The sequence below is a fragment of the Ctenocephalides felis genome, unplaced genomic scaffold (assembly GCF_003426905.1).
Source record: "Ctenocephalides felis isolate EL2017-DRISC unplaced genomic scaffold, ASM342690v1 CF-g0.4_SCAFFOLD_01886, whole genome shotgun sequence".
NCBI classification, from domain to species: domain Eukaryota; kingdom Metazoa; phylum Arthropoda; class Insecta; order Siphonaptera; family Pulicidae; genus Ctenocephalides; species Ctenocephalides felis.
The window spans coordinates 97,423,140-97,441,879 of NW_020538040.1; the positions used below are offsets into that span (position 1 = coordinate 97,423,140).

Sequence of the window (18,740 nt, forward strand, 5' to 3'; positions counted from 1 at the left end):
AGTTATACGTTGCCTGTTCACGAGTTGGAAAACCATCCGCATTGTTTGTGTTAACGTCAAACCAAAAACAAAAAATGTGGTTTACCAAAGAGCACTTCAATGAAACGGATAATTTGCGGATTCACTTTCATTTACTTAGAAAAGTTCAACTAAAAAACACTCCATTTTGTAATCGAAATAAATTACTGTTGTATAATAAAATCAAATTTTTCCTTTTCAAATATAAAACAAACAAAAAAATTCTTCTTCTTTCTCACGAAACCATCTGGTGGCGAAACGGAGTTCGTCGGGTTTGCTAGTATATATTATATATATATATATATATATATACATATATATGTCTAATCATTCAGCTAAAAGAAATTCACAATATAAGGAAAAGTTTTAGAATTGAAAATATAACAATTTGAAAAATTAATTAAAAAAAAAAAATTATACATACCACACCAGGAAAAAACACATGTTACTGTCGGCCGGAACTGTCAACGCACAGGGAACAATCTGAGGTGGCGAAATTCAAGAATAAGGAAAAAAAGAATATTCGCCAAGTAATCACCATCGAGGATTCAAATAACTTATCTGCCGGATTCGGTACTGAAGGGGTTTTACAATGCAAAATAAATCCAGATGAAGGTATAAGAGAAAACTTGGAAGCATCTACTCAGAGGGTTTGTCTAGGGAACAACCCTTTGATCGGGATGTTGGCGATGCGATTGCGATAGGCCGGGATAAAGGAAATGTACACGTTGTTTAGGGTTTAGGCAATGACAAAAAAGGTAAATCTATTTATATAGTATGGCATCCGAACTATTCGCAATATGTTTTCGTTTCATAAATACTTAAAAACAAATTAAAATAAACAACGTATACTTGAAATTTTGCTTTAATACAAATTGCATGAATTTGCCGATATATGAAACTAATTCCCGTTCGGTTTAATTCTTTTTTATTTCCCTTCAGAAATTCTCAAAATATTCATGAAATAGGAGAATTAGTGAAACAATCTGATTTAGATTAGCTAAAACTGTAAGTTGTTAAAGAAATATATAAGGCTCAGCAGCTAGTTTTTCTAATGATGATCTAAAGCAATTAACTGAGCAAAAATAGAATAAAAATATTTATAGAGTAGTGATATTAAAGAAAAATCAGCGGGTGCTCATAATCAAATTGTTGTGTCTTTTAACTTGGTCGCACTATTTTAAAATTCTTATTTTCAATCCAAACTTTTTAGAACATCCAAAAATTTCAGTATGTTTAATATTTCTTGCAAAAACACTTTTAAAATTTCAATTATTTCTAACGCATGTGTAATATTAATATTTTGAAACCTTTCATTATTGAACATAATACTGGTATTTTATTTATTTTTTTGTTATAAAATTGCATCGTAAACTTCTCCTAATTGATATTGTAAGGGCCGAATTGTATGCATTCCATCGTGTATCAGATCGTAATTTGAAGTTTTAACGGATTTTAAAAATATTCTCCAAAGATTAGTAAAAGATGCAAAGACATTTTACATCCGAATCTCGTGTTGGTGCTCCCTTAGGCGTGCGCCTGTATTTTTTGCATTTTTCTCAAAGTAGGACCGGCCCTGTATATATATATAGCTCTACCCGTCTCGAAATTTTAGTTAGCTAATTTCATTTTTATCAGCGCGTTACAATTACTCATTCTTTCTTTATAAATTTAATTTAAACCTGGACTCGCCAGTAGGTAAGCGGTTAAGAGTGACGGGATTTGATTCAGATGTTCAGGTTCGATACCTGCATCGAGCAGCCTGTTGACAAGCAGTAGAGCAACGGTTTTTACTTGGAAATATAGAGTACAATATGATTCCATGTGAAAAAAGCCTTTAATTCGGCATTGATGCAATATTGTAACTAGATTGACGACCGATGGGTTGTCTTTTAATAGTTTTCAGTATAAAAATTAAAACTGTATATCAGATAGAGTAAGCACAATCAATGGATTGCCTACTAACAACAACTTCGTCTTAGTAATAAGCAGTGTTCAGTACAGCTTATAGAACATATAAATGTTCTGATTGCTGTAACGTGTATAAAAAACTAAATAACAAAAAAGAGTGCGCATTTGAAGCAAAACTTTTTTGCTCCTGTACAAGATGGCATTTAAGTAAAATGAAAACATTATATAACAATTAAGATGTTTATTAGTGATATGGTAACATTTATCAGTGTCTATAATATTCGTTTGCACAACGCCTAAACAAATATTGTTTTTCGCAATTTTACTCATCATATAATTGTGTTTGAAGAACTTCATGTAATTAAAATTAACATACATTCGTTGACTGCTTGCATTTTTTTACTGCTTCGCTGGCGATATAATCTCATTCTTTGAACAGGTGTAATATCTGTCTTGTCTAAAAAATATTTTTCATTTTAAAACTGCGAATAATATAGAAATAATTTCTAATCAATGTTTAATTTGCTTTATTATTTTCAAAGATAGGGTTTTAGGTGATTTTTCGGATTCAGGCGCTTTTCATTGAATCACGATGCATTGTACGATGTAACTTTAAAATGTTTATTTATCTATGCCGATTTTCTAGTTGATATCGGTACGCATACAACATTGATGCCGGTATGCATACAACGATAGATCTCTTCACATACACGACGACAAATCATTGCATTGGCACTCGACTCGGCCGTAACGCACTTCCGTTGCATTTGTACGGATTTACACCCTAGTCACGTCTAAAGAAGTTTTATTTCAAAATTAAAATCTAAATTCAAAGTTACAACTTATTTATTATACTTGCTAACAGTAGAGGCACAAAATATATACCGATGTAAATATCGAAACTGAGCATTCCGATAACAATTTTCTAGTTGGAGTCTCGTCTCGAATTTCTTTTTGTATGAAATTTCTATTAGTCGCCGTTTCTTTGCATTTTAGTTTACGGATTCCGGATTCGATCGTGTCGCGTGAACGCTCCGCTGCCTTTCAATACAGTTGGCAATCGGACTGACAGTTATCGACTCGTGGGAAAATTCTATAATAATACGAGAAATTTAAAAATTGTTTTCATTAATTCGACTAACTTTGTGATGGAGTAATTTATTACAATCAAACTTGAAATGATTTTTTGACGTGTCTTACAGTACCACATCAATGTTACATTACATACTCAAGATTTAATCAGAGTCTTTTTATCACCCAGCTTAATCTGCGTTTCATTCTCGAAATGAATTTGTACCAAAGTTTTATTAACTTCACGTAGGGTAAGTTATAGTAATCACAAAAAAATCGAAAATGAAAATTTTTATATATCTTTACGTTTCAAAGGTTTCTGAATATTTTGGCATGCTTTAGAAAAAATGGATGCATGTGTGTGTGTGTCTGTGTATGTGCGTGTGTGCATATATGTGCGTGTGTGTGTGTGCGGTCGACGATTTCGGGAACACGGACACATCGATTTGAAAAATGTAAAAAACCTTTGATTTGTATTGATAAGACGCGCTGATTAGTTTTTGGTATAGGCAAGTGTAGCCGTTTCGAAGATACGGGGCAAAGGAACCAAATATGGTAATTCAGTCTCTGAGAGAACGAAGCGTCCGATTTGAATAATTCAAAAAACATTTTATTTATATTGACTAAAAAACCAACTGTTCAAATTTTTGAACGGCAGGTCTAGCGGTTGTGGACTCTCAATAAAAATAAGTTAAAAAATGCCATTTGACGGCCAAAAATGTTTATTAGACATATGCACGCCAAATTATTAGATGTTTTATAGAGATTTTAATAATGTGTACACATTTTGTCTCAATTTTTTTGGATTCCGTACCGAGCTTTTTAATTTTAATATCGAAGTATATGGTTCAAACAAATGTACTCGACATTTTCGACAGTATGAAATAACCGATTTGAACAATTTAAAAAACATTTGATTCGTATTGATAAGGAGACGCGCTGATTAGTTTCTAGGCATAGGGAGGTCTAGCCGTTTCGAAGATACGAGGCAAAAAGAGCTACAAATGGTGATTCAGTTTTTGAGAGACGAAACGTCCGATTTGAAAAATTAGAAAAACATTTTATTTGTATTGACTATACGAAGAAGTGTTCATATTTTTGGAAAGGCAGGACCAGCGGTTATGGACTTTCAATAAAATAAAGTTAAAAAAATGCCATTTGGCGATCAAAAATGGAAAACAATTCTACCACCAATATCTCAAAAGCAAGTAAAGTTAGAATTTTTTTAATCAACAATATTTGAGAGTAGAGTGAAAACGATGTATAATCAGCCACTACCTTAACGCTATCAGGAAATAAACGACAATGTTTAAAAATCTATAACAAAAGTATTTGCTTTCGTTGTTCGTAGTTAGTGACCACCATTATTTAGTCTACGAAACTTTAATAGAAATTTTAAATATACGTTATTTAGTTGTTTTACAATGTGTTATCATATTTAAATTAGATTCAACAGATGTTTTTATATAACCCTTATAATAACTCAAGTGAGTAGGGTAAAATAGACCAATTGATCCTTCACCCTGGCAAAGGTGTAAACAATGAAAAATAGAAAACAAAAATCAAATTAAAAAGCTTGTGTAAGAGATAAATTAAATTAAAAGTTATTCCAACTCTGCTGATGAATATTTCAGACAAAATGTCAGATCAATAATGTTATAAATGTCGCAATCTTCGTAAAAATGTGTCCATGACATTTTTATTTTGCATTGATTAAATTATTTAGCTTTTATGTTGTAAAATTCCTTTAAAATTAAAAATAAAACATTGTATGTTTATAGACGATGTCTGCCCTATATTACTCCGCCTTTGAAGTAAAAAGGAACAGATAACAAATTTTAGGAAAATGGCTTAAAAAACATATTTCTATAATAAGGAATTAACTGGGGTTCGGTAAATTAATTTTCACTGACTTTAAGTTGTTTGTTTGATTCGTGTTATATGTTATGATGAGGTCATTTGGCTTAGAGTCTAAACCTTTGTGCCCCGCCCTACGCTACAAGATATAAGAATGTATACATTACAAGATTACTAAAATATTTTAAATTAAGATAAGATCCAAATCAAACTAATTTATATAAATTTCATACTCATAAAATGAGATACTTTTAATTCATACATTTTTGCTGCTGGAAAGCATTGACCCCGGTTTTTGTTGTGATTCCGGACAGCTCAGTCGGTAGAACATTGGATTTTTAATCATGGGTCGGGGGTTCAAGTCTCTGTTCGGGCGTGTGTCTTGCGAATATATTATTTTTGATTTGCTGCTCAATGCAGTATAGTATTTTTTCGAACATATTGTTTTATACTTGCTGCTTGAAAGCACTATAACTTTTTTAGACTCCGGGCTTAGTTCAGAGGCCGGATAGTTTAGTCGGTAGAGCATTGTGCTTTTAATCCAAGGGTTCAGGGTTCAAGTCCCTGTTAGGACGTGTGTTTTGCATATATATTATTTTTGACTTGCTGCTAAATGCAGTATAGGATTTTTGCGAACATATTGTTTTAGACTAGCTGCTTGAAAGCATTGCAGGTTTTTAGTCTTCGGGTTTTGTTCGTAGTTCGGATAGCTCAGTCAGTAGAGCGTTGGACTTTTAATCCTAGGGTCCAGGAATCAAGTCCCTGTTCAAGCGTGTGTTTTGCAAATATATTTTTCAGTATTGCTGCTGGAAAGCATTGTAGCGTTCAGGGTTCAAGTCCCTGTTCGGGCGGGTGTTTTGACTTGCTGCTGGAAAGCAGTGTAAGATTTTTGCGAATATATTTTTTAGGCTTGCTGCTGGAAAGCATTGTAGGTTTTTTAGACTACAGTTTTTGTTCACAGCCCGGGAAGCTCAGTTGGTAGGTCCAGGGTTCAAGTCCCCGTTCGGGCGTGTATTTTGCAAATATATTTTTAAGGATTGTTGCTGGAAAGCATCGTAAGATTTTTTTAGACCCCTGTTTTCGTTCAGAACCCGGATAGCTCAGTCAGTAGAGCATTGTTTTGTTTGGCGTGTGTTTTGCAAATATATTTTTTTAGGATTGCTGCTGGAGAGCATTGTAGCGTCCAGGGTTCAAGTCCCTATTCGGGCGGGTGTTTTGCGAATAAATTCTTTTTGACTTGCTGCTCGAAAGCAGTGTAAGATTTTGCGAATATATTTTTTTAGACTTGCTGCTGGAAAGCATTGTAGTGTCCAGGGTCCAAGTCTCTGTTCGGCTATTTTGTTCTAGACTTATTGCTTGAAAGCACTGTAGATTTTTTAGACTCCGGTTTTAGTACAGAGGCCGTATAGTTTAGTCGATAGAGCATTGCTGGAAAGCAGTGTAAGATTTTTGTGAATATATTGTTTTAGACTTTCTGCTTGAAAGCATTGTAGGTTTTTTAGACTCCGGGATTTGTTCAGAACCCGGATAGCTCAGTCGATAGAGCATTGGACTCTTTGACTTGCTGCTGGAAAGCAGTGTAAGATTTTTGCGAATATATTTTTTTAGGCTTGCTGCTGGAAAGCATTGTAGCGTCCAGGGTTCATGTCTCTGTTCGGATGTTTTAGATTTGCTGCTGGAAAGCATTGTAGGTTTTTTCCAAGATATGTGGAGAGCCCGGATAGCTCAGTCGGTAGAGCTTTGGACTTTTAATCGAAGGGTCCAGGGTACAAGTCCCTTTTCGGGTGTCTGGTTTGCAAATATATTCTTTTTGACTCGCTGGTAAATGCAGTATAGGATTTTTGCGAACATATTGTTTTGGACTTCCTGCTTGAAAGCACTATAAGTGTTTTAGACTCCGGGCTTAGATTGTACGTTTTTTAGACTTCGGGCTTTGTTCAGAGCCTGGATAGCTCAGTCGGTAGAGCATTGGACTTTAAATCCATGGGTCCAGGGTTGAAGTCCCTGTTTGGACGTGTGTTTGCAGTATAGGATTTTTGCGAACAAATTGTTTTAGACCAGCTGCTTGAAAGTATTGTAGGTTTTTTAGACTTCGGGCGTTGTTCAGAGCCTGGATAGCTCAGTCGGTAGAGCATTGGACTCTTAATCCAAGGGTCCAGGGTTGAAGTCCCTGTTTGGGCGTGTGTTTTGCAGTATAGGATTTATGCGAACATATTGTTTTAGACTAGCTGCTTGAAAGCATTGTAGGTTATTTAGACTTCGGGCTTTATTCAGAGCCCGGATAGCTCAGTCGGTCTAGCATTGGACTTTTAAACCAAGGGTCCAGGATTCAAGTCCCTGTTTGGGCGTGTGGTTTGCTAATATATTTTATTTTGACTTACTGCTAAATGCAGTATAGGATTTTTGCGAACATATTGTTTTAGACTAGCTGCTTGAAAGCATTGTAGGTTTTTTAGACTTCGGGCTTTATTCAGAGCCCGGATAGCTCAGTCGTTAGAGCATTGGACTTTTATTCCTAGGGTGCAGACTTCAAGTCCCTGTTCGGGTGTTTGTTTTGCAAATATATTCTTTTTGACTTGCTGCTAAATGCAGTATAGGATCTTTGAAAACATATTGTTTTAGAGTAGCTGCTTGAAAGCATTGTAGGTTTTATAGACTTCGGGCTTTATACAGAGCCCGGATAGCTCAGTCGGTAGAGCATTGGACTTTTAATCCGAGGGTCCAGGGTTCAAGTCCCTGTTCGGGCGTGTGTTTTGCAAATATATACTTTTTGACTTGCTGCTAAATGCTGTATAGGATTTTTGCGAACATATTGTTTTAGACTAGCTGCTTGAAAGCATTGTAGGTTTTTTAGACTTCGGGCTTTATTCAGAGCCCGGATAGCTCAGCCGGTGGAGCATTGGACTTTTAATCCAAGGGTCCAGGGTTTTGCAAATATATTCTTTTTGACTTGCTGCTAAATGCAGTATAGGATTTTTGCGAACATATTTAGACTAGCTGCTTGAAAGCATTGTAGGTTTTTCAGACTTTGGGTTTTGGTCAGAGCCCGGATAGCTCAGTCGGTAGAGCATTGGACTTTTAATCCAAGGGTCTAGGGTTCAAGTCCCTGTTCGGGCGTTTGTTTTGCAAATATATTCTTTTTGACTTGCTGCTAAATGCAGTATAGGATTTTTGCGAACATATTATTTTAGACTAGCTGCTTGAAAGCATTGTAGGTTTTTTCAGACTTTGGGTTTTGTTCAGAGCCCGGATAGCTCAGTCGGTAGAGCATTGGACTTTTAATCCAAGGGTCCAGGGTTCAAGTCCCTGTTCGGGCGTTTGTTTTGCAAATATATTCTTTTTGACATGCTGCTAAACGCAGTATAGGATCTTTGAAAACATATTGTTTTAGACTGCAGACTTCGGGCTTTATTCAGAGCCCGGATAGCTCTGAATGCTATAGCTCCGTCGGTGGAGCATTGGACTTTTAATCCAAGGGTCCAGGGTTTTGCAAATATATTCTTTTTGACTTGCTGCTAAATGCAGTATAGGATGTTTGCGAACATATTTAGACTAGCTGCTTGAAAGCATTGTAGGTTTTTCAGACTTCGGTTTTATTCAGAGCCCGGATAGCTCAGTCGGTAGAGCATTGGACTTTTAATCCAAGGGTCCAGGGTTTAAGTCCCTGTTCGGGCGTTTCTTTAGCAAATATAATCTTTTTGACTTGCTGCTAAATGCAGTATAGGATTTTTGCGAACATATTGTTTTAGACTAGCTGCTTGAAAGCATTGTAGGTTTTTTAGACTTCGAGCTTTATTCAGAGCCCGGATAGCTCAGTCGGTAGAGCATTGGACTTTTAATCCAAGGGTCCAGGGTTCAAGTCCCTGTTCGGGCGTGTATTTTGCAAATATATATACTTTTTGACTTGCTGCTAAATGCTGTATAGGATTTTTGCGAACATATTGTTTTAGACTAGCTGCTTGAAAGCATTGTAGGTTTTTTAGACTTCGTGCTTTATTCAGAGCCCGGATAGCTTAGTCGGTGGAGCATTGGACTTTTAATCCAAGGGTCCAGGGTTTTGCAAATATATTCTTTTTGACTTGCTGCTAAATGCAGTATAGGATTTTTGCGAACATATTGTTTTAGACTAGCTGCTTGAAAGCATTGTAGGTTTTATAGACCTTGGGCTTTATTCAGAGGCCGCATAGCTCAGTCGGTAGAGCGTTGGACTTTTATTTCAAGGGTGCAGGGTTCAAGTCCCTGTTCGGGAGTTTGTTTTGCAAATATATTCTTTTTGACTTGCTGCTAAATGCAGTATAGGATTTTTGCGTACATATTGTTTTAGACTAGCTGCTTGAAAGCATTGTAGGTTTTATAGACTTTGGGCTTTATTCAGAGGCCGCATAGCTCAGTCGGTAGAGCGTTGGACTTTTATTCCAAGGTGCAGGGTTCAAGTCCCTGTTCGGGCGTTTGTTTTGCAAATATATTCTTTTTGACTTGCTGCTAATTGCAGTATGGGATTTTTTGCGAACATATTGTTTTAGACTAGCTGCTTGAAAGCATTGTAGGTTTTATAGACTTCGGTCTTTATTCTAAGCCCGGATAGCTCAGTCGGTAGAGCATTGGACTTTTAATCCAAGGGTCCAGGGTTCAAGGCGCTGTTCGGGCGTGTGTTTTGCAAATATATACTTTTTGACTTGCTGCTAAACGCAGTATAGGATCTTTGCGAACATATTGTTTTAGACTAACTGCTTGAAAGCTTTGGAGGTTTTTTAGACTTCGGGCTTTGATCAGAATCCGGATAGCTCAGTCGGTAGAGCATTGAACTTTTAATCCAAGGGTCCAGGGTTCAAGCCCCTGTTCGGGCGTGTGTTTTGCTAATACATTCTTTTTGGCTTGCTTGAAAGTATTGAAGGTTTTTTAGACTTTGGGCTGTGTTCAGAGCCTGGATAGCTCAGTCGGTAGAGCATTGGACTTTTAAACCAAGGGTCCAGGGTTGAAGTCCCTGTTTGGGCGTGTGTTTTGCAGTATAGGATTTTTGGGAACATATTGTTTTAGACTAGCTGCTTGAAAGCATTGTAGGTTTTTCAGACTTTGGGGTTTGATCAGGGTCCGGATAGCTCAGTCGGTAGAGCATTGGACTTTTAATCCAAGGGTCCAGGGTTCAGGTCCCTGTTCGGGCGTTTGTTTTGCAAATATATTCTTTTTGACATGCTGCTAAACGCAGTATAGGATTTTTGCGAACATATTATTTTAGACTAGCTGCTTGAAAGCATTGTAGGTTTTTTAGACTTCGGGGTTCATTCAGAGCCCGGATAGCTCAGTCGGTAGAGCATTGGACTTTTAATCCAAGGGTCCAGGGTTCAAGTCCCTGTTCGGGCGTTTGTTTTGCAAATATATTCTTTTTGACTTGCTGCTAAATGCAGTATAGGATCTTTGAAAACATATTGTTTTAGACTAGCTGCTTGAAAGCAATGTAGGTTTTTAGACTTCGGGCTTTATTCAGAGCCCGGATAGCTCAGTCGGTGGAGCATTGGACTTTTAATCCAAGGGTCCAGGGTTTTGCAAATATATTCTTTTTGCTGCTTGAAAAGCTGCTTGAAAATAGCTGCTTGAAAGCATTGTAGATTTTTCAGACTTCGGGTTTTGTTCAGAGCCCGGATAGATCAGTCGGTAGAGCATTGGACTTTTAATCCAAGGGTCCAGGGTTCAAGTCCCTGTTCGGGCGTTTGTTTTGCAAATATATTCTTTTTGACATGCTGCTAAACGCAGTATAGGATCATTGAAAACATATTGTTTTAGACTAGCTGCTTGAAAGCATTGTAGGTTTTTTAGACTTCGGGCTTTATTCAGAGCCCGGATAGATCAGTCGGTAGAGTATTGGACTTTTAATCCAAGGGTCCAGGGTTCAAGTCCCTTTTCGGGCGTTTGTTTTGCAAATATATTCTTTTTGACTTGCTGCTAAATGCAGTATAGGATTTTTGCGAACATATTGTTTTAGACTAGCATTGTAGGTTTTTTAGACTTCGGGCTTTATTCAGAGCCCGGATAGCTCAGTCGGTAGAGCATTGGACTTTTAATCCAAGGGTCCAGGGTTCAAGTCTCTGTTCGGGCGTTTGTTTTGCAAATATATTCTTTTTGACTTGCTGCTAAATGCAGTATAGGATTTTTGCGAACATATTGTTTTAGACTAGCTGCTTGAAAGCATTGTAGGTTTTTTAGACTTCGGGCTTTATTCAGAGCCCGGATAGCTCAGTCGGTGGAGCATTGGACTTTTAATCCAAGGGTCCAGGGTTTTGCAAATATATTCTTTTTGACTTGCTGCTAAATGCAGTATAGGATTTTTGCGAACATATTTAGACTAGCTGCTTGAAAGCATTGTAGGTTTTTCAGACTTTGGTTTTGGTCAGAGCCCGGATAGCTCAGTCGGTAGAGCATTGGACTTTAATCCAAGGGTCTAGGGTTCAAGTCCCTGTTCGGGCGTTTGTTTTGCAAATATATTCTTTTTGACTTGCTGCTAAATGCAGTATAGGTTTTTGCGAACATATTATTTTAGACTAGCTGCTTGAAAGCATTGTAGTTTTTTCAGACTTTGGGTTTTGTTCAGAGCCCGGATAGCTCAGTCGGTAGAGCATTGGACTTTTAATCCAAGGGTCCAGGGTTCAAGTCCCTGTTCGGGCGTTTGTTTTGCAAATATATTCTTTTTGACATGCTGCTAAACGCAGTATAGGATCTTTGAAAACTATTGTTTTAGACTGCAGACTTCGGGCTTTATTCAGAGCCCGGATAGCTCTGAATGCTATAGCTCCGTCGGTGGAGCATTGACTTTTAATCCAAGGGTCCAGGGTTTTGCAAATATATTCTTTTTGACTTGCTGCTAAATGCAGTATAGGATGTTTGCGAACATATTTAGACTAGCTGCTTGAAAGCATTGTAGGTTTTTCAGACTTCGGTTTTATTCAGAGCCCGGATAGCTCAGTCGGTAGAGCATTGTACTTTTAATCCAAGGGTCCAGGGTTCAAGTCCCTGTTCGGGCGTTTTCTTTAGCAAATATAATCTTTTGACTTGCTGCTAAATGCAGTATAGGATTTTTGCGAACATATTGTTTTAGACTAGCTGCTTGAAAGCATTGTAGGTTTTTTAGACTTCGAGCTTTATTCAGAGCCCGGATGCTCAGTCGGTAGAGCATTGGACTTTTAATCCAAGGGTCCAGGGTTCAAGTCCCTGTTCGGGCGGTATTTTGCAAATATATATACTTTTTGACTTGCTGCTAAATGCTGTATAGGATTTTTGCGAACATATTGTTTTAGACTAGCTGCTTGAAAGCCTTGTAGGTTTTTTAGACTCGTGCTTTATTCAGAGCCCGGATAGCTTTATTCAGAGCCCGGATAGCTTAGTCGGTGGAGCATTGGACTTTTAATCCAAGGGTCCAGGGTTTTGCAAATATATTCTTTTTGACTTGCTGCTAAATGCAGTATAGGATTTTTGCGAACATATTGTTTTAGACTAGCTGCTTGAAAGCATTGTAGGTTTTATAGACCTTGGGCTTTATTCAGAGGCCGCATAGCTCAGTCGGTAGAGCGTTGGACTTTTATTCCAAGGGTGCAGGGTTCAAGTCCCTGTTCGGGAGTTTGTTTTGCAATATATTCTTTTTGACTTGCTGCTAAATGCAGTATAGGATTTTTGCGTACATATTGTTTTAGACTAGCTGCTTGAAAGCATTGTAGGTTTTATACTTTGGGCTTTATTCAGAGGCCGCATAGCTCAGTCGGTAGAGCGTTGGACTTTTATTCCAAGGGTGCAGGGTTCAAGTCCCTGTTCGGGCGTTTGTTTTGCAATATATTCTTTTTGACTTGCTGCTAATTGCAGTATGGGATTTTTGCGAACATATTGTTTTAGACTAGCTGCTTGAAAGCATTGTAGTTTTTATAGACTTCGGTCTTTATTCTAAGCCCGGATAGCTCAGTCGGTAGAGCATTGGACTTTTAATCCAAGGGTCCAGGGTTCAAGGCGCTGTTCGGGCGTGTGTTTTGCAAATATATACTTTTTGACTTGCTGCTAAACGCAGTATAGGATCTTTGCGAACATATTGTTTTAGACTAACTGCTTGAAAGCTTTGGAGGTTTTTTAGACTTCGGGCTTTGATCAGAATCCGGATAGCTCAGTCGGTAGAGCATTGAACTTTTAATCCAAGGGTCCAGGGTTCAAGCCCCTGTTCGGGCGTGTGTTTTGCTAATACATTCTTTTTGGCTTGCTTGAAAGTATTGAAGTTTTTTTTAGACTTTGGCTGTGTTCAGAGCCTGGATAGCTCAGTCGGTAGAGCATTGGACTTTTAAACCAAGGGTCCAGGGTTGAAGTCCCTGTTTGGGCGTGTGTTTTGCAGTATAGGATTTTTTGCGAACATATTGTTTTAGACTAGCTGCTTGAAAGCATTGTAGGTTTTTTCAGACTTTGGGTTTGATCAGGGTCCGGATAGCTCAGTCGGTAGAGCATTGGACTTTTAATCCAAGGGTCCAGGGTTCAGGTCCCTGTTCGGGCGTTTGTTTTGCAAATATATTCTTTTTGACATGCTGCTAAACGCAGTATAGGATTTTTGCGAACATATATTTTTAGACTAGCTGCTTGAAAGCATTGTAGGTTTTTAGACTTCGGGGTTCATTCAGAGCCCGGATAGCTCAGTCGGTAGAGCATTGGACTTTTAATCCAAGGGTCCAGGGTTCAAGTCCCTGTTCGGGCGTTTGTTTTTGCAAATATATTCTTTTTGACTTGCTGCTAATGCAGTATAGGATCTTTGAAAACATATTGTTTTAGACTAGCTGCTTGAAAGCAATGTAGGTTTTTAGACTTCGGGCTTTATTCAGAGCCGGATTAGCTCAGTCGGTGGAGCATTGGACTTTTAATCCAAAGGTCCAGGGTTTTGCAAATATATTCTTTTTGCTGCTTGAAAAGCTGCTTGAAAATAGCTGCTTGAAAGCATTGTAGATTTTTCAGACTTCGGGTTTTGTTCAGAGCCCGGATAGATCAGTCGGTAGAGCATTGGACTTTTAATCCAAGGTCCAGGGTTCAAGTCCCTGTTCGGGCGTTTGTTTTGCAAATATATTCTTTTTGACATGCTGCTAAACGCAGTATAGGATCATTGAAAACATATTGTTTTAGACTAGCTGCTTGAAAGCATTGTAGGTTTTTTAGACTCGGGCTTTATTCAGAGCCCGGATAGATCAGTCGGTAGAGTATTGGACTTTTAATCCAAGGGTCCAGGGTTCAAGTCCCTTTTCGGGCGTTTGTTTTGCAAATATATTCTTTTTGACTTGCTGCTAAATGCAGTATAGGATTTTTGCGAACATATTGTTTTAGACTAGCATTGTAGGTTTTTTAGACTTCGGGCTTTACTCAGAGCCCGGATAGCTCAGTCGGTAGAGCATTGGACTTTTAATCCAAGGGTCCAGGGTTCAAGTCTCTGTTCGGCGGGCGTTTGTTTTGCAAATAATATATTCTTTTGACTTGCTGCTAAATGCAGTATAGGATTTTTGCGAACATATTCCAAGGGTCCAGGGTTCAAGTCCTGTTCGGGTGTTTATTTTGTAAATATATTCTTTTTGACTTGCTGCTAAATGCAGTATAGGATTTTTTGCGAACATATTTCAAGGGTCCAGGGTTATTCAGAGCCCGGATAGCTCAGTCGTCGGTGGAGCATTGGACTTTTAATCCAAGGGTCCAGGGTTCAAGTCCCTGTTCGGGCGTTTGTTTTGCAAATATATTCTCTTTGACTTGCTGCTAAATGCAGTATAGGATCTTTTTGAAAACAATTGTTTTAGACTAGCTGCTTGAAAGCATTTTAGTTTTTTAGACTTCGGGCTTTATTCAGAGCCCGGATAGCTCAGTCATTCTTGCGAACATATTGTTTTGCTAGCTGCTTGAAAGCATTGTAGGTTTTATAGACTTTTGGGCTTTATTCAGAGCCCGCATAGCTAAGTCGGTAGAAGCATTGGACTTTTATTCCAAGGGTGCAGGGTTCAAGTCCCGGTTCGGGCGTTCTACGTACTAGCTGCTTGAAAGCATTGTAGGTTTTTTAGCCTTCGGGCTTCATTCTGAGCCCGGATAGCTCAGTCGGTAGAGCATTGGACTTTTAATCCAAGGGTCCAGGGTTCAAGTCCCTGTTCGGGCGTGTGTTTTGCAAATATATACTTCGGGCTTTATTCAGAGCCCGGATAGCTCAGTCGGTAGAGCATTGGACTTTTAATTTAAGGGTCCAGGGTTCAAGTCCTTGTTCGGGCGTTTGTTTTGCAAATATATTCTTTTTGACTTGCTGCTAAATGCAGTATAGGATCTTTGAAAACATATTGTTTTAGACTAGCTGCTTGAAAGCATTGTAGGTTTTATAGACTTCGGTCTTTATTCAGAGCCCGGATAGCTCAGTCGGTAGAGCATTGGACTTTTAATCCAAGGGTCCAGGGTTCAAGTCCCTGTTCGGGCGTGTGTTTTGCAAATATATACTTAATTTTATACTCGTTATTCGAGAATAAAATAAAAAAAAAACTTTATTTCTTAAAATTACAATAAAATATATAAAATAACTGGATTTTACAATATAATGATATAATGAATTATAATTATATAACTGGACTGGTGTAAATACTGGCAAAGATTATCCTCCTCGAATGTAGAGATCTTGCTACTTATATAGTTAAAAATATGCTTTATCAGCAAGGAGGATCTTGTGGCTAGATATAAGCTATGTCAGCGGGATGGATCCCGTAACTCCTCCGCCCTAGATGAAACCTCCGGGGTGCAGGTTGGTGGTTGTGGTTGGTTGTGGCTCTCTCTTGTTCTTGTGGGTTGTCTCTACTTCTGGAGTAATTTGTAATTTCTTTTTGTTGTATCTTTGTCTGCAATACTTGAACAGGATATAAAATAATAATATAGTTATAAATATTATATACATGATAATTGACACGATGCTGTTGTTGTTAATTCCAGTCTTCCTTGCATAGAGTTTATGAATTTGTTCTTGATCTTCTTAATTTTAGATAGCTCATTTACTTGAATTGACTTGATTGCAATTGGTTCTGATAGTTTTGTATTTGTATAATTTAAATCAATTCTTGGTAAAATTATTGCTTTTCCTTCTATAGACGACTCTTGATTGTAATAGTTTTTCTTGTCAATGCTGAATTTACATAAGTGTGGGAGTTTTAAAAAGAAAAATTTCCTTTAATAAACTTAGTTTTTCTCTTCTTCTTGATGATTGCAAATCATATCGATTCTTGATTGTGTGCTTAGTAAAAGAATATAGTGTGCGTTATTTATTTTCTCTATAATATTGTGGGTAATGTTGACTTGAATTTCATTTGCATGTTTTGATGTGAGTGTTATCTAGTTGTAATAATTTTATGATACATTCTTCGTCATTTGATAATATGTGTCTAATATTGCAAAACTATTTTTCTGAAACTTCTTTGCAATTTGTATCGTCAAATTGATAGTTATTGTTGCCAAATGTAAGGAAGGTTTGGTGGAATATGACTCTATTTTCTGTATTTGGAATTGGGTATAATTTATATTGTTTAAAGGTTTCAGGTAAAGTGATTGGAAATTTTGATAAGAAAAACAATTTTTTTTTGTCTGTGTAATAATATGAATATTAAGTAAATTATAATATTTGTGTAGATTACTATCGTCTATGGAAATGGTAATGACTCTACATTGTATAAATTCTTTACAGTATTAATCATAAAATTCAAATCATCTAATTTAATTACTGAGTTATGAACTAAATTCATCTTAAGCTAAATCTAATGATATTTCTAAATCGTTTAAAATATTTGCTAAAATAACTAAACTATAATTAATTTGTTTTTCTAAACTATCTTTAGCTATAAAAATATTCATTATGACTAAAACTACCGAATTTTTAGATAATCATTGATATCATTCAATTTCTTATTTAATATTACAATCATTTCTCTAATATTAATAATTGTTTCATTAAAATATTCATTAACTTATTATTTAATGTCATTTGTTTATTCAATGTTTTTTGCATAAATTTCATCGTTAATTTCGTTAATATACGTATAGCGTCATCGTATTTTTTGGCATCTTGTGCATCTAAATTCCCTGTAATTTTCCTTAATTATGCTACCTAGTCCGTTAATAAGTCCTCTTTTAATTCTTCTAACCGGTCTAATAATATTATATTTATCTTTAATAACATTAATCATAGTATTTGTCAAAGAAATGTATGAATCTAATCTTCTCAAATAATATCGTTATGTTTATTATTTTAAATAGATAAAAGTGTATCAAAATCTGTACCAAATTAGTAATCTGTTGTTTAATCAAATCTGTATTAACATAATGAATAAAAATATGATATTTTTCGATTAACTTTGCATTTCCTAATTCAAAAGGTAAAATTCCAGTTGTATTTAATTCTTGAAGAAAAATTTGATCACTTTTGCTGCTAGTACTAGGTGTAATATCATTAGTTGAAACAACAACATCTTGTTCACGTGGGATTTGCTGAGTATTTGTTTTTTGGACGTTTGAGTTTCTTGTTTGGTGTATCGTAATATTTCTTGTCAGTAAGAATTGTATTTCCTAGATCTTTCTGTACTTGTATCTGTTTGTAACGTGAAGCGGTTTTGTCTCGCGGGTTTGATTTTAAATATCACGTGTGTTTTCGTCGTATTGCAAAGGATCATGTCTTGTTTCGTTATGTTTTCGATATTGTTTTGTCTTTGTTGCTATAATTCTTTTCAAAAATTTTCTCATACATTAACTTTGTTCGTTGTTTGTGGTCTTCTAAATAATTTGTAAGAATTTCTGTTTCTATGTCAATGTCAAAAGGAGATCTCGTAGAGAGATGACCTGAAATAATGTCAAATGGTTTTAATTTTGTCACTGAATGTATAGAACTATTATACCATTAATAGCATAAGGGATAATGTCGAGAATACTAAGATTATTATTTTCGCGTTTGAGAATACGTAATGGTTCTAGAATAGTAGAATGAATCGTTCAATAGGTCCATTTGAATTTGGATTTAAGGATTATGTAGTGGATATTAATTTTATGCATTTTCAAATACTCTTGTAAGGCAGAAGATTTTAGATCAGGACCATTATCCATAATTAAAGTATCAGGAACACCAAAATGAGAAATAAATAACATTAGAACTCTAATTATATTTTGTGTTATATTAGAAGCAATAGGATATGCTTCCGCATATTTAGAAAATGTATCAATGATGTGACACGTTTTTTTTGTTTACTAATTGTTAAGAATGTCTAAATGTAAAATTTGAATGGTTTCGAAGCTGTAGGGGAAATAGAAAATTTTGTTTTTTGGTGGGTTCTGTCGTATTTTCAGTAGAACATAATGTACAATTATTAATATAAGTAGTAATATCATTACGAATTGTTGGCCAATAATATTTTTTGTCTAATACGCGATTCGTTCTCGTTAATTCCTCGATGGTTAGAACAATCTTCGTGAATTGTTTTTACTATTTATTTTTGTTTATTTACATCAATAATATCTTCTTTAAAAAAAAATCATTACAATAAACTAATTTAAATGCTGAATAAGTGAAAGTAGAAGTTAAAAATGTTTGTAATGTCAGCAATATATTCGCTATCGTTGACATACAACGCAAAAGATTTATTACTAGTGGTATATTCTTTAAAATATTTTCATTAATTTTATTCTCTATATTATGGTAACAATTGTTATTGCCTACTCTATTTTAATTAATTAATAAACATATTGTTTGAGTTAATTGGATAACCATATGCCTTGATACCAATTTCTTCTCAATTTGCGATAATAAACAATTCAATTGAATTTATATATGATAAAAATATAATTAATCAAATTTATGTTAAAATGATATTAAATATTTT

At 36.0% G+C, this 18,740-nt stretch overlaps 20 non-coding genes across 20 annotated transcripts; all 20 read left to right on the forward strand.

The window, feature by feature from the left end:
• Positions 1-6,965: 6,965 nt before the first annotated feature.
• On the forward strand, positions 6,966-7,038 carry Trnak-cuu. The gene has a single exon. It is a non-coding gene; the product is annotated as a tRNA-Lys (tRNA).
• A 493-nt stretch (positions 7,039-7,531) lies between these two features.
• On the forward strand, positions 7,532-7,604 carry Trnak-uuu. The gene has a single exon. It is a non-coding gene; the product is annotated as a tRNA-Lys (tRNA).
• A 297-nt stretch (positions 7,605-7,901) lies between these two features.
• On the forward strand, positions 7,902-7,974 carry Trnak-uuu. The gene has a single exon. It is a non-coding gene; the product is annotated as a tRNA-Lys (tRNA).
• A 127-nt stretch (positions 7,975-8,101) lies between these two features.
• Trnak-uuu lies at positions 8,102-8,174 on the forward strand. The gene has a single exon. It is a non-coding gene; the product is annotated as a tRNA-Lys (tRNA).
• A 285-nt stretch (positions 8,175-8,459) lies between these two features.
• On the forward strand, positions 8,460-8,532 carry Trnak-uuu. Its single transcript has one exon. It is a non-coding gene; the product is annotated as a tRNA-Lys (tRNA).
• A 126-nt stretch (positions 8,533-8,658) lies between these two features.
• Trnak-uuu lies at positions 8,659-8,731 on the forward strand. The gene has a single exon. It is a non-coding gene; the product is annotated as a tRNA-Lys (tRNA).
• Positions 8,732-9,432: 701 nt separating this feature from the next.
• On the forward strand, positions 9,433-9,505 carry Trnak-uuu. Its single transcript has one exon. It is a non-coding gene; the product is annotated as a tRNA-Lys (tRNA).
• A 441-nt stretch (positions 9,506-9,946) lies between these two features.
• Positions 9,947-10,019, forward strand: Trnak-uuu. Its single transcript has one exon. It is a non-coding gene; the product is annotated as a tRNA-Lys (tRNA).
• A 126-nt stretch (positions 10,020-10,145) lies between these two features.
• Trnak-uuu lies at positions 10,146-10,218 on the forward strand. The gene has a single exon. It is a non-coding gene; the product is annotated as a tRNA-Lys (tRNA).
• A 273-nt stretch (positions 10,219-10,491) lies between these two features.
• Trnak-uuu lies at positions 10,492-10,564 on the forward strand. Its single transcript has one exon. It is a non-coding gene; the product is annotated as a tRNA-Lys (tRNA).
• Positions 10,565-10,878: 314 nt separating this feature from the next.
• Trnak-uuu lies at positions 10,879-10,951 on the forward strand. Its single transcript has one exon. It is a non-coding gene; the product is annotated as a tRNA-Lys (tRNA).
• Positions 10,952-11,444: 493 nt separating this feature from the next.
• Trnak-uuu lies at positions 11,445-11,517 on the forward strand. The gene has a single exon. It is a non-coding gene; the product is annotated as a tRNA-Lys (tRNA).
• Positions 11,518-11,800: 283 nt separating this feature from the next.
• On the forward strand, positions 11,801-11,873 carry Trnak-uuu. The gene has a single exon. It is a non-coding gene; the product is annotated as a tRNA-Lys (tRNA).
• A 126-nt stretch (positions 11,874-11,999) lies between these two features.
• On the forward strand, positions 12,000-12,071 carry Trnak-uuu. The gene has a single exon. It is a non-coding gene; the product is annotated as a tRNA-Lys (tRNA).
• A 716-nt stretch (positions 12,072-12,787) lies between these two features.
• Trnak-uuu lies at positions 12,788-12,860 on the forward strand. Its single transcript has one exon. It is a non-coding gene; the product is annotated as a tRNA-Lys (tRNA).
• A 442-nt stretch (positions 12,861-13,302) lies between these two features.
• On the forward strand, positions 13,303-13,375 carry Trnak-uuu. The gene has a single exon. It is a non-coding gene; the product is annotated as a tRNA-Lys (tRNA).
• Positions 13,376-13,500: 125 nt separating this feature from the next.
• Positions 13,501-13,573, forward strand: Trnak-uuu. The gene has a single exon. It is a non-coding gene; the product is annotated as a tRNA-Lys (tRNA).
• A 273-nt stretch (positions 13,574-13,846) lies between these two features.
• Positions 13,847-13,918, forward strand: Trnak-uuu. The gene has a single exon. It is a non-coding gene; the product is annotated as a tRNA-Lys (tRNA).
• Positions 13,919-14,928: 1,010 nt separating this feature from the next.
• Trnak-uuu lies at positions 14,929-15,001 on the forward strand. The gene has a single exon. It is a non-coding gene; the product is annotated as a tRNA-Lys (tRNA).
• A 236-nt stretch (positions 15,002-15,237) lies between these two features.
• On the forward strand, positions 15,238-15,310 carry Trnak-uuu. The gene has a single exon. It is a non-coding gene; the product is annotated as a tRNA-Lys (tRNA).
• Positions 15,311-18,740: the final 3,430 nt, after the last annotated feature.